This window comes from Aotus nancymaae, unplaced genomic scaffold (assembly GCF_030222135.1).
Source record: "Aotus nancymaae isolate 86718 unplaced genomic scaffold, 86718_ANA_hifiasm-v0.15.2.pri h1tg000062l, whole genome shotgun sequence".
Lineage (NCBI taxonomy): Eukaryota > Metazoa > Chordata > Mammalia > Primates > Aotidae > Aotus > Aotus nancymaae.
Genome location: NW_026988476.1, coordinates 42,679,469 through 42,693,919, shown reverse-complemented (window position 1 = coordinate 42,693,919; position 14,451 = coordinate 42,679,469). Strand labels below are relative to the sequence as shown.

General features: G+C 40.2%; 1 long non-coding RNA gene across 1 annotated transcript in view; it reads right to left on the bottom strand.

Moving 5' to 3' along the window:
• LOC135270388 (uncharacterized) overlaps positions 1–13,923 on the bottom strand; it is an 80,863-nt gene extending 66,940 nt beyond the window's left edge. Inside the window, exons 1-2 of the long non-coding RNA XR_010338532.1 lie at positions 13,850–13,923; positions 10,944–11,030 (exon numbers count right to left, since the gene is read on the bottom strand). This is a non-coding gene — a long non-coding RNA (uncharacterized LOC135270388). The remainder of the gene's footprint in view (positions 1–10,943; positions 11,031–13,849) is intronic.
• Positions 13,924–14,451: the final 528 nt, after the last annotated feature.

Below are 14,451 nucleotides of genomic sequence, written 5' to 3'. Positions count from 1 at the left end.
AGCTATTGCACAAGGGCTAGCAAGTAGCCAAGGACAAAAACTGGGTAACTTCATCAGTTAAGTAAACAGCGGCTAGCATAATGGCTCTGCTAAACAGGACAAGCTCAAAGTGCAGTGTCATGGCCAAATGTCTCCTTCCAATGGAATGGACATAGGTGCCTCTTAGCCACCTGCCTTGCAGGAATGATTACAGTATTTATCAAGTAAATGACAGCTTATGTACTTTGTCATATGTTTTTTTTTTCAACCTCACAATAGTCTGCGGTAGAGGTAATATTATTCTCTTTCACAGACGAGGAGACTGAACCAAGCAGTTAAGCAATCTGCTCTTGGTTACAAAGTGACAGAATTACAGCTCAAACCCCAGGTCTGTATGGCTGACTCCAAATCCCATGAACTGAGGGCATCACATAAATTAAAAAGAAAAAAAAATGTGAAATGTCAGAATTATACTGATTAAATTCACCCTCAAACAGATGGGAGATATTGGAATCTTCTATATTATTTTTTTGCTGGATGATGATAATGCAACTGAACTGAAGATCTGTAAGGTTAAGTAACTTGCTTAGGGCTGCTCAGCTAATAGGTAGAAAAAACAAGGTTGGGAACTAACGTCTCTTCAACTCCATAACATATGAACCTCTCACTCTACTGAGGATGCCGAATAGCTTTCTTCTCTAGAGCCAGCCCCAGTCAATGGGCAGTGGCTGCCTGGAGTTCCGTGCTGAAATGGATCAGGAACCACTGCAGAGCCGCAAGGGAAAGAAGCCTGGGATAAATTAGCCACGCTGCTTATTTGCCATCCCTGAGCTATACTTCTCCCAAAACCCACTGCCCGCTTTTATCCCTGGGGATCCACCAGTTCTTAATTATCAAAAGCCTTGATATGCTTCCCAATAAGCAAGACACACACATGAATACTACATTCTACTAAGCCATCTTTAGAGCATGTTTATATTATATGCTCTAAAGACACCACATCTATTTTAAATACCACGCAGCAGGTTTGGAACTTGGTAATATCTTTATTTAGGCTCTAATTCCAAATAAGGAGACATCTAAGTGGCTAAAGCAAACATGCACTAAAATTACTCTTAGTATAATTTCACTTCATTTAAAACCATTTATTAAATGGTTTACCATTTTGTGAAAGTGGGAGTGTATTAAGACAATGAAAAGGGAAATAGATTGAAATCAGGATTATCAGGCCCAGGTTCCAACTTGATCCCTCACTAGGTTCTGTGGCTCTGGCCTAATCACTCAAAGGTATGGGTTTTGGAGTCAGACCTGAGTTTGATTTCTGGCTTTGACATTTACAAGTGCTGCAATTACCGTATGCAATTTTCTCATCTTTAATGTGTGAATAACAACTACCTCATTGGGTTGTTATGAAATTCATGGAGATGTTACATGCTAACTGCTTAGCATAGTTCTTTCAACACTGAGGTCCCCAGTAAATGCAGCCATCATCTTTGTTCCTCGTCATTAAATTTCCTCATCTATAAAAGTTGATTACAATGCAAACCTCTCGATCCTTCACAAAGTCCACTGATAAGTTTAGGCTTCACAACAACATAATTTTTTTTTTTAATTGTATGTCTCACCTCAAGGTGTATCCCATCTATTAAGGAAACAGAGGGGAGAGATCCAAGATGGCCGCTTAGGAGGAACTCGGGAATGCAGCTCCGAGAGAAAGCACAGAGGGTGAGTGGACGCCGTATTTCCAGACTGATTTTTACTGCCCACAGACCAGGAGATTCACACGCAGAGAAGCCACACGGGTCGCCAGCGCCGCTGGTGCCGCTGGCTTGAACGGCGCAGCCGCTGGGCCGGCACCCTGAGGCAACGGATCACTGTATAAAGTGAGAGAGTCTGAGTCCCCTATAAGCCAGCAAGGGGAGCTGAAACGGGTAGCCAGGCCAGCGCCACGAATCTCAGAGCCGCGGCTTTAGCCAACGCAGCGGCTCCGGAGGCAGATCAGATGAGACGGTGTCCCCTCTTACCCAGCAAGAAGACCTGAAACACAACTGAAACCAGGACGGTCCAGCTCTGTGGAGGAGGGGCGTTCTCCATAGGCACCCTGCTGTTCTGTACCAAGGCAATCCACCACTACAGAGACTCCGTCACTACAGGGGCGGGCCAACATAGCGGAAGCAGTTCTAACTACACCCAGAAGTTCACACGGAAGCTGGGTGGAGCCCACAGCAGCTTAGCGAAGCCTCTGCAACCTGAGTGTGACTAGGCTGCCACCTTGTGGGCAGGGAAAACAGCAACCGCACAGGGGAACATCATAAAACAGTAACTCCCTAGGACAGAACACCTCGGGGGAAGAGCAGGGGGTTTATGAGTTCTGCCACAGCAGACTTAAAATTACCAAAATCAGAAAGACAACAACTACAAAGTCAGCAGGTGGAAAAATCCACAAAGATGGGAAGAAACCAGCGCAAAAAGGATGAAAACACCCAAAACCAGAACACTTCTCCTCCTACAAGGGATCACAACTCCCCACCAGCAAGGGAACAAGACTGGACGGAGAATGAGTGTGATGAAATGACAGAATCAGCTTTCAGAAAGTGGATAATAAGAAACTTCCGTGAGCTAAAAGAACATGTTCTAACCCAATGCAAAGAAACTAAGAACCTTGAAAAAAGACTTGACGAAATGCTAACAAGAATGGACAACTTAGAGAGGAATATGAGCGAATTGATGGAGCTGAAAAACACAACACGAGAACTTCGTGAAGCATGCACAAGTTTCAACAGCCGAATTGACCAAGCAGAAGAAAGGATATCAGAGGTCGAAGATCAACTCAATGAAATAAAACGAGAAGGCAAGATTAGAGAAAACAGGGTAAAAAGGAATGAACAAAGTCAACAAGAAATATGGGACTATGTGAAAAGACCTAATCTACGTTTGATAGGTGTACCTGAATGTGACGAAGAGAATGCATCCAAGCTGGAAAATACTCTTCAGGATATTATCCAGGAAAACTTCCCCAACCTAACAAGGCAGGCCGAGATTCAAGTCCAGGAAATACAGAGAACACCACAAAGATACTCCTCTAGAAGAGCAACCCCAAGACACATAATCATCAGATTCACCAGGGTTGAAATGAAGGAGAAAATACTAAGGGCAGCCAGAGAGAAAGGTCGGGTTACCCACAAAGGGAAGCCCATCAGACTCACTGCAGATCTCTCAGCAGAAACCCTACAGGCCAGAAGAGAGTGGGGGCCGATATTCAACATCCTTAAGGAAAAGAACTTTCAACCCAGAATTTCGTATCCAGCCAAACTAAGCTTCATAAGTGAAGGAAAAATAAAATCCTTTGTGAACAAGCAAGAACTCAGAGAGTTCATCACCACCAGACCAGCTCTACAAGAGCTCCTGAAGGAGGCACTACACATAGAAAAGAACAACCAGTACCAGCCACTCCAAAAACACACGAAAAGGTAAAGAGCATCAACACAATGAAGAATCTGCATCAACCAAAGGGCAAAACAGCCACCTAGCACCAAAATGACAGGATTGAATTCACACATAACAATATTAACCCTAAATGTAAACGGACTAAATGCCCCAATCAAAAGACACAGACTGGCAAATTGGATAAAAAGCCAAAACCCATCAGTGTGCTGTATCCAGGAAACCCATCTCGCATGCAAGGATACACAAAGGCTCAAAATAAAGGGATGGAGGAAGATTTACCAAGCAAATGGAGAGCAAAAAAAAGCAGGAGTTGCAATTCTCATCTCTGATAAAATAGACTTTAAAGCAACAAAGATCAAAAGAGACAAAGAAGGACATTACATAATGGTAAAAGGATCAATGCAGCAAGAAGAGCTAACGATCCTAAATATATATGCACCTAATACAGGAGCACCCAGATACATAAGGCAAGTTCTTAAAGACTTACAAAGAGACTTAGACTCCCACACAATAATAGTGGGAGACTTCAACACACCACTGTCAATATTAGACAGATCAACGAGACAGAAAATTAACAAGGATATCCAGGACTTGAACTCAGACCTGGAACAAGCAAACCTAATAGACATTTACAGAACTCTCCACCCCAAATCCACAGAATATACATTCTTCTCAGCACCACATCACACCTACTCTAAAATTGACCACATAATTGGAAGTAAATCACTCCTCAGCAAATGCAAAAGAACGGAAACCATAACAAACAGTCTCTCAGACCACAGTGCAATCAAGTTAGAACTCAGAATTCAGAAACCAACCCAGAACCGCACAGCCTCATGGAAAATGAACAACTTTCTCCTGAATGTTGACTGGATAAACAATGAAATGAAGGCAGAAATAAAGACGTTCTTCGAAACCAACGAGAATGAAGACACCACATACCAGAATCTCTGGGACACATTTAAAGCAGTCTCTAGAGGAAAATATATAGCAATAAGTGCCCACATGAGAAGAAAGGAGAGATCTAAAATTGACACCCTATCGTCAAAATTGAAAGAGCTAGAGGAGCAAGATCAAAAAAACTCAAAACCTAGCAGAAGACAAGAAATAACTAAGATCAAAGCAGAATTGAAGGAGATAGAGACACGAAAAACCCTTCAAAAAATCAATAAATCCAGGAGCTGGTTTTTTGAAAAGATCAACAAAATAGACAGACCACTAGCCAGACTAATAAAAAAGAAAAGAGAGAATAACCAAATAGATGCAATAAAAAATGACAAAGGGGATATCACCACAGATTCCACAGCAATTCAAACCATCATCAGAGATTATTACAAACAACTCTATGCACATAAATTAGAAAACCTGGAGGAAATGGATAAATTCCTGGACAGCTGCCTCCTGCCAAGCCTAAACCAGGAAGAAGTCGAAACCCTGAATAGACCAATAACAAGGTCTGAAGTCGAGGCAGCAATTAAGAGCCTACCACCCAAAAAAAGCCCAGGCCCAGATGGGTTCACAGCCGAATTCTACCAGACATACAAAGAGGAACTGATACCATTCCTACTGAAACTATTCCAAATAATCCAAAAAGAGGGAATCCTTCCCAAATCATTTTATGAGACCAACATCATCCTAATACCAAAACCTGGCAGAGACTCAACAAGAAAAGAAAACTACAGGCCAATATCCATGATGAACATAGATGCAAAAATCTTCAATAAAATAATGGCAAGCCGATTACAACAGCACATCAAAAAGCTTATCCACCATGATCAAGTAGGATTCATCCCGGGGATGCAAGGCTGGTTCAATATACGCAAGTCTATAAATGTAATTCACCACATAAACAGAACCAAAGACAAAAACCACATGATTATCTCAATTGATGCAGAGAAGGCCTTCGACAAAATTCAACAGCCCTTTATGCTAAAAACCCTCAATAAACTAGGTATCGATGGAACGTATCTCAAAATAATAAAAGCTATTTACGACAAACCGACAGCCAATATCATACTGAACGGGCAAAAACTGGAAGCATTCCCTTTGAAATCTGGCACTAGACAAGGATGCCCTCTCTCACCACTCCTATTCAATATAGTACTGGAAGTTCTAGCCAGAGCAATCAGGCAAGAAAAAGAAATAAAGGGTATTCAATTAGGAAAGGAGGAAGTCAAATTGTCTCTATTTGCAGACGACATGATTGTATATCTAGAAGACCCCCTCATCTCAGCCCAAAAGCTCCTGAAACTGATAAGCAACTTCAGCAAAGTCTCAGGATACAAAATCAATGTGCAAAAATCACAAGCGTTCCTATACACCAATAACAGACTTAAAGAGAGCCAAATCAAGAACGAACTGCCATTCACAATCGCTACAAAGAGAATAAAATACCTAGGAATACAACTAACAAGGAATGTAAAGGACCTCTTCAAGGAGAACTACAAATCACTGCTCAACGAAATAAGAGAGGACACAAACAGATGGAGAAACATTCCATGTTCATGGTTAGGAAGAATTAATATCGTGAAAATGGCCATACTGCCCAAAGTAATATACAGATTCAATGCTATCCCCATCAAGCTACCAATGACCTTCTTCGCAGAACTGGAAAAAACCACCTTAAACTTCATATGGAACCAAAAGAGAGCCCGCATAGCCAAGTCAATTCTAAGCAAAAAGAACAAAGCAGGAGGCATCACACTACCAGACATCAAACTCTACTACAAGGCTACAGTAATCAAAACAGCATGGTACTGGTACCAAAACAGAGATATAGACCAATGGAACAGAACAGAGGCATCGGAGGCAACACAACATATCTACAACCACCTGATCTTTGACAAACCTGATAAAAACAAGCAATGGGGAAAGGATTCCCTGTTCAATAAGTGGTGTTGGGAAAACTGGCTAGCCATATGCAGAAAGCAGAAACTGGACCCCTTCCTGACACCTTACACTAAAATTGACTCCAGATGGATTAAAGACTTAAACATAAGACCTAACACCATAAAAACACTAGAAGGAAACCTAGGCAAAACCATTCAGGACATAGGCGTAGGCAGGGACTTCATGACCAAAACACCAAAAGCATTGGCAACAAAAGCCAAAATAGACAAGTGGGACCTAATCAAACTCCACAGCTTCTGCACAGCAAAAGAAACAGTCAATAGAGTGAATCGGCAACCAACAGAATGGGAAAAAATTTTTGCAGCCTACCCATCTGACAAAGGGCTGATATCCAGAATTTACAACGAGCTAAAAAAGATTTACAAGAAAAAAACAAACAAGCCCCTTCAAAAGTGGGCGAAGGACATGAACAGATACTTTACAAAAGAAGACATACATGAGGCCAACAAGCATATGAAAAAATGCTCATCATCACTGGCCATTAGAGAAATGCAAATCAAAACTACATTGAGATACCATCTCACACCAGTTAGAATGGCAATCATTAAAAAATCTGGAGACAACAGATGCTGGAGAGGATGTGGAGAAATAGGAACACTTTTACACTGTTGGTGGGAGTGTAAATTAGTTCAACCATTGTGGAAAACAGTGTGGCGATTCCTCAAGGACCTAGAAATAGAAATTCCATTTGACCCAGCAATCCCATTACTGGGCATATATCCAAAGGATTATAAATCGTTCTACTATAAGGACACATGCACACGAATGTTCATTGCAGCACAGTTTACAATAGCAAAGACCTGGAACCAACCCAAATGCCCATCGATGATAGACTGGACAGGAAAAATGTGGCACATATACACCATGGAATATTATGCAGCCATTAAAAACGAGGAGTTCACGTCCTTTGTAGGGACATGGATGAACCTGGAAACCATCATTCTCAGCAAACTGACACAAGAACACAAAATCAAACACCACATGTTCTCACTCATAGGCGGGTGTTGAACAAGGAGAACACATGGACACAGGGAGGGGAGCACTATACATGGGGGTCTGTTGTGGGGGAGTGGGGGGGACAGTGGGGGGGTGGGGAATTGGGGAGGGATAGCATGGGGAGAAATGCCAGATATGGGTGAAGGGGAGGAAGGCAGCAAATCACACTGCCACGTATGCACCTAAGCAACAACCTTGCATGTTTTTCACATGTACCCCAAAACCTAAAATGCAATAAAAAAAAAAAAAAAAAAAAAAAAAAGGAAACAGAACCCAAAAAAGAAAAAGTAAGAGGTAACAACACATAATAAACATTTGTAAAACAAATGAGGAATAATATATGGATATGGGGAAAGCTTGGAATAAACCAAATAATTAAAACTGAGAAGTTTAGTTAAAATGTGGATTTTGGAGGAAGAAAAAGGCATGCCTTGCCACAGAGCACATAAAAAAGGGTTATAGATTGATTCACGTATTGGAAATACTGCTCAGACTCAGAAGAACTGATATTTAGTTTTAACCCTGATGCGCCCTAACGTTTTAATTTTCCTGAAGATTTTTTGATTTTTTTCGTTGTGTAGAATGGGAAAAATAACAACATCGGCTTTTCTGAGGGCTCAGAGGATACAATCAGAGCATACATACGAATAGGTTTTTGTTACATTTAGTTTATGGTACAAGGAAAGGCCAAAGCTAGAATAAGGCAAGCGAGTCCCACAGGGTACAGCATTTAAGGAGACACACAACAAAGGGCTGTAGAGTATGTCTCTTTTGACTTACACCTTTGTCTTCTCACGTGCCTCACCCTCGTCCTGGACCAGGGACAAAGGGACAGCAAACAGGTCTCTCCAATGAAGTAACAATATGAATATAAATAATGAGACACGAGAGCACGTGACAAATCCAACCAATAACGGGCTATAAAGCACAAGGCAGTGAGTCTGGAGCTGATGAGACAGTGGAGCTACTTCCAGTTTTGGAGAAGGGATGTGGCAGGTGTTTTCATAGCTTTATCACAGAATGCAACAGTTCGATTGCATTCTGGAACATAGGCCAGTTGGATCTATGGAAGAGGTCAATATTGTTCTATTTTATTATGGACTTAGGAAGAAAATAAAATTACATATACGATTGTATGACAACTACTAAAATTATGAACTAATGAAATTAATAAAGAATTGATAATGCATGCCCTCTTACTGTGGTTTATAGATGGTTGTGGTGGAGATTGCCAGGTTTCTTGCACCAGCCAGAGAAACATTTGCTATTTTCCATTTGTACAGATTGGCTACTAACAAAGAAAGCATTAGGATAAGCTGGTACTTTGGGCACAGTAACTCCTGAAATACAGAACTTCTTGGATGGACACTTGGAGGAAAGTTGATCTCAAGTCTATGGAATGTCACTGGAGCTGGGTGTTGACAAAGCTAGTGGAAAGCATGTTAATTCTGTTCTACAGAGGGTTAGAAAAGAGCTTCTAGGGTCAGGGAGGGTCAGAAACCTAGGAACTCATTTTGGACTGTAATGAAACAATTTTATCTATATCTAAACTTATCGATTAATAATGGATGCCAGGAACACTGTCAAATGAAGGATTCTGAGCCTGCAGCCAGGCTCCTCAGGTAAGGGTCACCATTAATTAGCCATGTCTGTTACAAGAGCAGCAGAAACGAGAGGTGGGATATGGGTCTGATCTGGTTCAATATTTGGTTTTACTATTGTTAAAGCCAAGGCTCGAAGAGGGGAAAACTTACTCAAAGCAACACAGGTCAATGCATAAGTGAAGAATCAAACTCATGTTCTCCAACTCAATACAACTTGTTCACAGTCCACGTCTCAATAAACCACAGAACATTTTTATTTATGGCATGTATTAAAGAATGTCGTTCTCTTCCCTCAAAAGCCACATTTTCACTAAACTTTTTTGTTCTAATTTTTTATTCCAAATTTTTTTCCCTATCTGTGTATCACTCATCTGTTTTGCAAATGTCTATTGTGAGTTATCTCTTACTTGTTATTTTTAAATCTTATATCTTAGTTCATCTTGGTCCATACATTTTGATCCACGGTGGAAGTTCCAATTACAGAGTAATGCTTTTATTCAAGATACTTTATTCTAGCTGAAACCACATCTTTTCTATGCTAGTCTATCAGAAATGCAGCATTAATGGGAGTCTTTGCTGAATATGAAGCAGATTCCTAGAAAACAAGTGGGCATTGATTTATTTTTATTGATGTGCTTTTACTAACTGACAGGAAGTGTTCTTTGAACACCCCTCTTCCTACCATTCCACTCCAATAAGCCACTGAGTTTGATAATTTCCAACACACGGTCCATGCTGCTGTCCAGAGGGCTGAGAGCCGCTCCAGCCACAGTGCTAAGTGGGCCAGCAGCCACCCAGCCTTCCCCAGTTCAGATGTGGCATTTTCCTGATGTGGAACTTACATCCTGACCTGATATAACCTTTCAGTTTGGGACTATGAGCTGGGATATGGATGCCTTGGACAACTCTTGGTCTTCAAAAAAACAGAAAGCTAACTAGAAATAAAACTGCAGATGAACTATCCATATATCCAGTGTCCAAGAGAAAGTAGGTTTGTTGGGGAAAAGGTTATGAAATAAAGGGAGAAAAACCAACTTTTTTTTTTTTTGCTTTGAGTCTAGATGTTTTTGATGTCATTGAGCATCAGGCATTGTCTAGGGTCTCCAAATTCCATGTCACATTCTCTGTGGAAGTTGCAGCACACAGGCAAATGATGTTTTGAAGGTGAGTGGGAAAAGGAGCTGGGACATTGCTGTTGGGAGCAGACTACCTCCTTTGGGCTACAAAGAGCCTCCTGGGCCTTTTTATTCCCAATTTACCACCTACAAATTGGACAACTGTGATGTTAAGTTCTAATAAAAATGTGGGAAAACATTGTACACCTTCTTTTTGAATGATGTTCTCACGCACCAAAAAGGGCTTGTCAGGGCTTATTTCTGCCTACTTTTTGTTTGTTTCTTCTGTTTCTTTCTAAATCAATACAATATCCAATTCTCTACCAATTGGAATAAAAGAGAAAACGAATTACACCCATAATGCTGCTGTCCTAACACAACCAAAACATTCTGGTTTATTTTCCTGAGGATGCATTTTTCCATAGCTATAATTTTATTATTATTTTACTTAAATCTATAAAGTTTTTTCTATATCTTTTGTGTTATTTCTCTTTTCTAAAACTATTATCTTTGATAGCTTCATAATATGTATACGCCACAGTTTATCTTTTTAAATTCACTATTGCTAGATAGTAGGTTATTTCCAATTCTTAATACTTCTACAAACGTCTTCGTGCTTGCCATGTTTATCCTATCTGTTAGAGTCCTTAGCTTAGGTTTCTTTGGTCCCCAGCTTGGATTTCTCATTTCTACTGCTCACCCTCATTTATATTTCAAAACAAGCAGTATTCTTTTTACAAATGGTTGAATTATTGAAAATACTTGATACTATGCCAAAATTCTGTCTGCCGTTCCCTCAGTAATGACCTTGGCCTAAATGAATGCAGTTTTGGTTTCCCACATTTACATGTGGCGGCCAACTTTCATATATATATAAAAAAATAGTCCTTACGTTTTCTTTGAAGGGCTCCAATGACATTGTAGGTACAACACTCCTTTGTGCTGGTGACCACAGCAGGGACATCACTGAGAGGCCTGCCTGAAATAAAAATGGCACTTTTATGGCTATGGATGTGTTCGTCCAAAAAACATTTAATCACTCTCAAGGTTTTTTTCCCTTGTCTGTAGTAAGCAGCATTTTGTAACTGTAGAGTTCTGCTAATGCACACTTCTGCCGGGAAGCTTCCCAGGGTGGGGCACGAAAGATGCTAAGTGGCAGCGGGGAGACGGGGAGAAAGCCATTAACACTCCAGCAGCGAGGTCAGGTCTGATGCTTCCTTTTGTTTGCAGGATCCAAATTAAGAAGCTGCTTCTGTGCTTTCCCCGTTGCCTCCCACCTAAACACACTCTTGGGTCATCTCAGTCTGGTCACATCTTTTGACAATTAGCCACCCATTAACAGGGTGATTGAAAAGGAGCCAGAGTGGTTTACACATAAAGTGCTTACTCTTTTCCAGGAAGAACACATATCTCTACAGTTTCATTAATGCTTTGGCCGATTAGTCCACACAAGAAAATAAAACACTAACACTCTAGAAAGCACTAGCAAAGGGAAGAAAGTGGGGTGGAAGGAAGAAAATTAAAGAACAAAAATAACCCTTAGAGATTTTTCTTTTCTTTCCTTCCTTTTGCAAACATGCTTTAAAGTGGAGGGGGGGCGGTTATCTTGCTTCTGCCTTTTTCTACCTTTAAAGCCAGTATTACCAGCCATTTTACTTGTACTTTACTATTATTATCTGGGTGATAGCTGTGACATGTTGATCATATATGGCAGTGAGAAAATTGATTTCCCTCAACAGAAATGCTTCCAATTTTCCCAGGGCCATAATTTTATGTCCACAACAAAATAAAAGGGTCATTTTCCTTAAGATGAGGGGAATTGAAATCTTTGATAAAAACTATGGTAAATGCTGTACTTTTGATTGTGGAAACGGCAGTTTTCACAAACATCTGGCCTGTCTGATTTGGGGGTATGAGCTGGGGGCAGAGGAGAGAGGTCTGAAGGCAAAGAATTATTTTTCTCTGAAGAGCTGCATTTGCTTTAAGAAAGCTCTGTAAGTCCACAGCTTCCCTCTAAGTGTTCATATTCCCATTACAGGGAAGCTACAGGGTGCTGCTTTGAGCTTACCTGCCAACAAGCAAGAGCACTAAAAAAAAAAAGCCACAGTCACAGGGAATGAGCCTTCTCAAAGAATGAACACCTGTGCAGGCCTTCAGTTCATAGTGAGCCTGCCACAAAATGCATTGATAAACTCACAGATGTTGCTTTGCAAGCAAAAGACACTTCATACCAAAGAAAGAGGTAGGAGGATTGAGGCTGGGGACAAATTGACTTTGTGTAAGTACAAGAAGAATAAAAACAGAGGCTGTTTTCTGAGTCCTAATTGCTGCTTTGTTTGGTTAGCAGGATTTGCCCAATCTGATGGAAACTGATTTCCAAGCAGCTGATGGAGCAACGTTTACCAACAAATATTTAGAATTAGAGACCTTTGCTTCACCCTGAATCTACATGCAAGGTTAAACTAAGTTTTCTAGCTGGATAGCTGAGTGTTTTATTCAACATTTGATTCACCCATGGAACTATTTTTATATAATGACTGCAGTTGCAGCTATGGATGCATGAGAGAAGGTAAAAAAGAGCTCTTGCTTTTAAATAGTAATTTTCCCTGAGCTAAAAGTAATCTGCAATCTTACACATTTTTCATGTAGTCTAAAATAAACCAATGCAACTTTCATAATCAGAAAAAGTAATTTTTATTAGGGTTATTTATGAATATGAATAATAAATATTCATTTGTTAGAAAGGATAAATTATAATCCATTAGGAAGGAATCTGGAAGTGCATTCTCCTGGGAAAAATTTAACTCAAAGAGTACTGAAATTACATGAAAAAACACAGCAATCTAGGGAAAATAGTCTTAATGCTTCTTGCTTTTTTTTTTTTCTTCCTGGATATACTCCTTCTAACTCTACCAAAGTAACATCTGAAATTACTGGTATTTACACAGTGGAGTAGGTTGTGTTTTCATGCATCCACTCATTTTCCTGAGTTTACATCAATAAAATACTCGAAAATGAAATGTAAACAAAGAGGTTATATGTCTTATTTTCGAAAGTACAGGTTAAAGTAGGGGTCAGTAAGTTGTGGGTGACGGGCCAAATCTAGCTGTCACCTGTTTCAGTATAACCCTGCCAGTGAAAAATGGTTTTACATTTTTAAACCACAGAAAAATATCAAAAGAACAATACTGTTTTGTGACAGGTAAAAATGATATAAAAATCAAGTTGCAGAGTAGGCCATAGCAAAAATTGATTGGAATACAGTTGCACACATTCATTTACATATTGCCTATGGCTGCTTTGATACAACAATGGCAGAGTTGAGTAGCTGCCATAGACCATATGGCGCACAAAGCCAAAAGTGTTTACTGCCTGGTCGTTAGCTTACGTTTTCCTTCACCTACAAAAATAGCTTATTAGATGACTATGCCAAATCACTTAATGCGGCTGAGTTATCACATAAACACCAATAAATTTCACTTTCATATAGGCATGAACTTTACCTTCTGACATAAATAAGCTTATCAGTAGATGTGATGTCATCAAAAAAGTCTTTCCTTTCTGACTCACAATTTGGATGAAGTTTAAATGGAGCTCTTACATCTGTGGTACAAATAATGTTTCATTGTCACTGAAGAGTCAGTCTTGAAAAGTGAGATATTTTCAAGGAAACCCTTCAAATAGAAATTTTTAAAGCACTTAGAAAAATGTCTGCACCCAGAAGAAATCTAAGTGCTTACATTTTGCCAGCTAAGAGCAATTATGATGCAGTGCAGGTAAGAGGGGAAGAAAACTCACTTTGTTTCTTGGGAGCTGTGCTCTTTGAATGTCCAGTTCTTTTCAGTGCAGTTTAGATGATAGCAATTATTAATGGCTGTGGCCTAGCAAGGGTGAGTGACAAGCCATAAGTGAGCGATGCTCATTTGAATCCATTGCCCCGCCTCTTTAATGTGAAAGGGTCCCTGCGTTTAGAATAGTAACGATGAATTAGAGTAACTTGCCTGCCTCATTAACATGTGGTCTGATCTAGGTAAATCAATTTGGAGGATGTCGGCATATTTAATCCTTCCCAAGGGTGAATTGTGGCTTTTTCCAATTTGTTGACCTTACAGCTACGCCCAAAAGAGTTTCCTTATTTCATCTCCAGCCAGTGTTGGATACTGAGCGTGCCTATGCTAAACCTGGAATGTGACTGAGTCCCTTTGTAATTATTTTGGCAAACACAGTGGATTAGTGCATGCTGGAGTATCAAGAAAGATGTGGGTATTTGTTCAGAAAATTCCCATATCACACAGAAAGCGCCCATCCAAAGAGCGGTGCTGCTCTTTGCCAGTATAGAATCAGCCTTTTTGTGTGAATTGTACTTCTTAAGGATCAGCATCTGAGAAATTGCAGAGCAC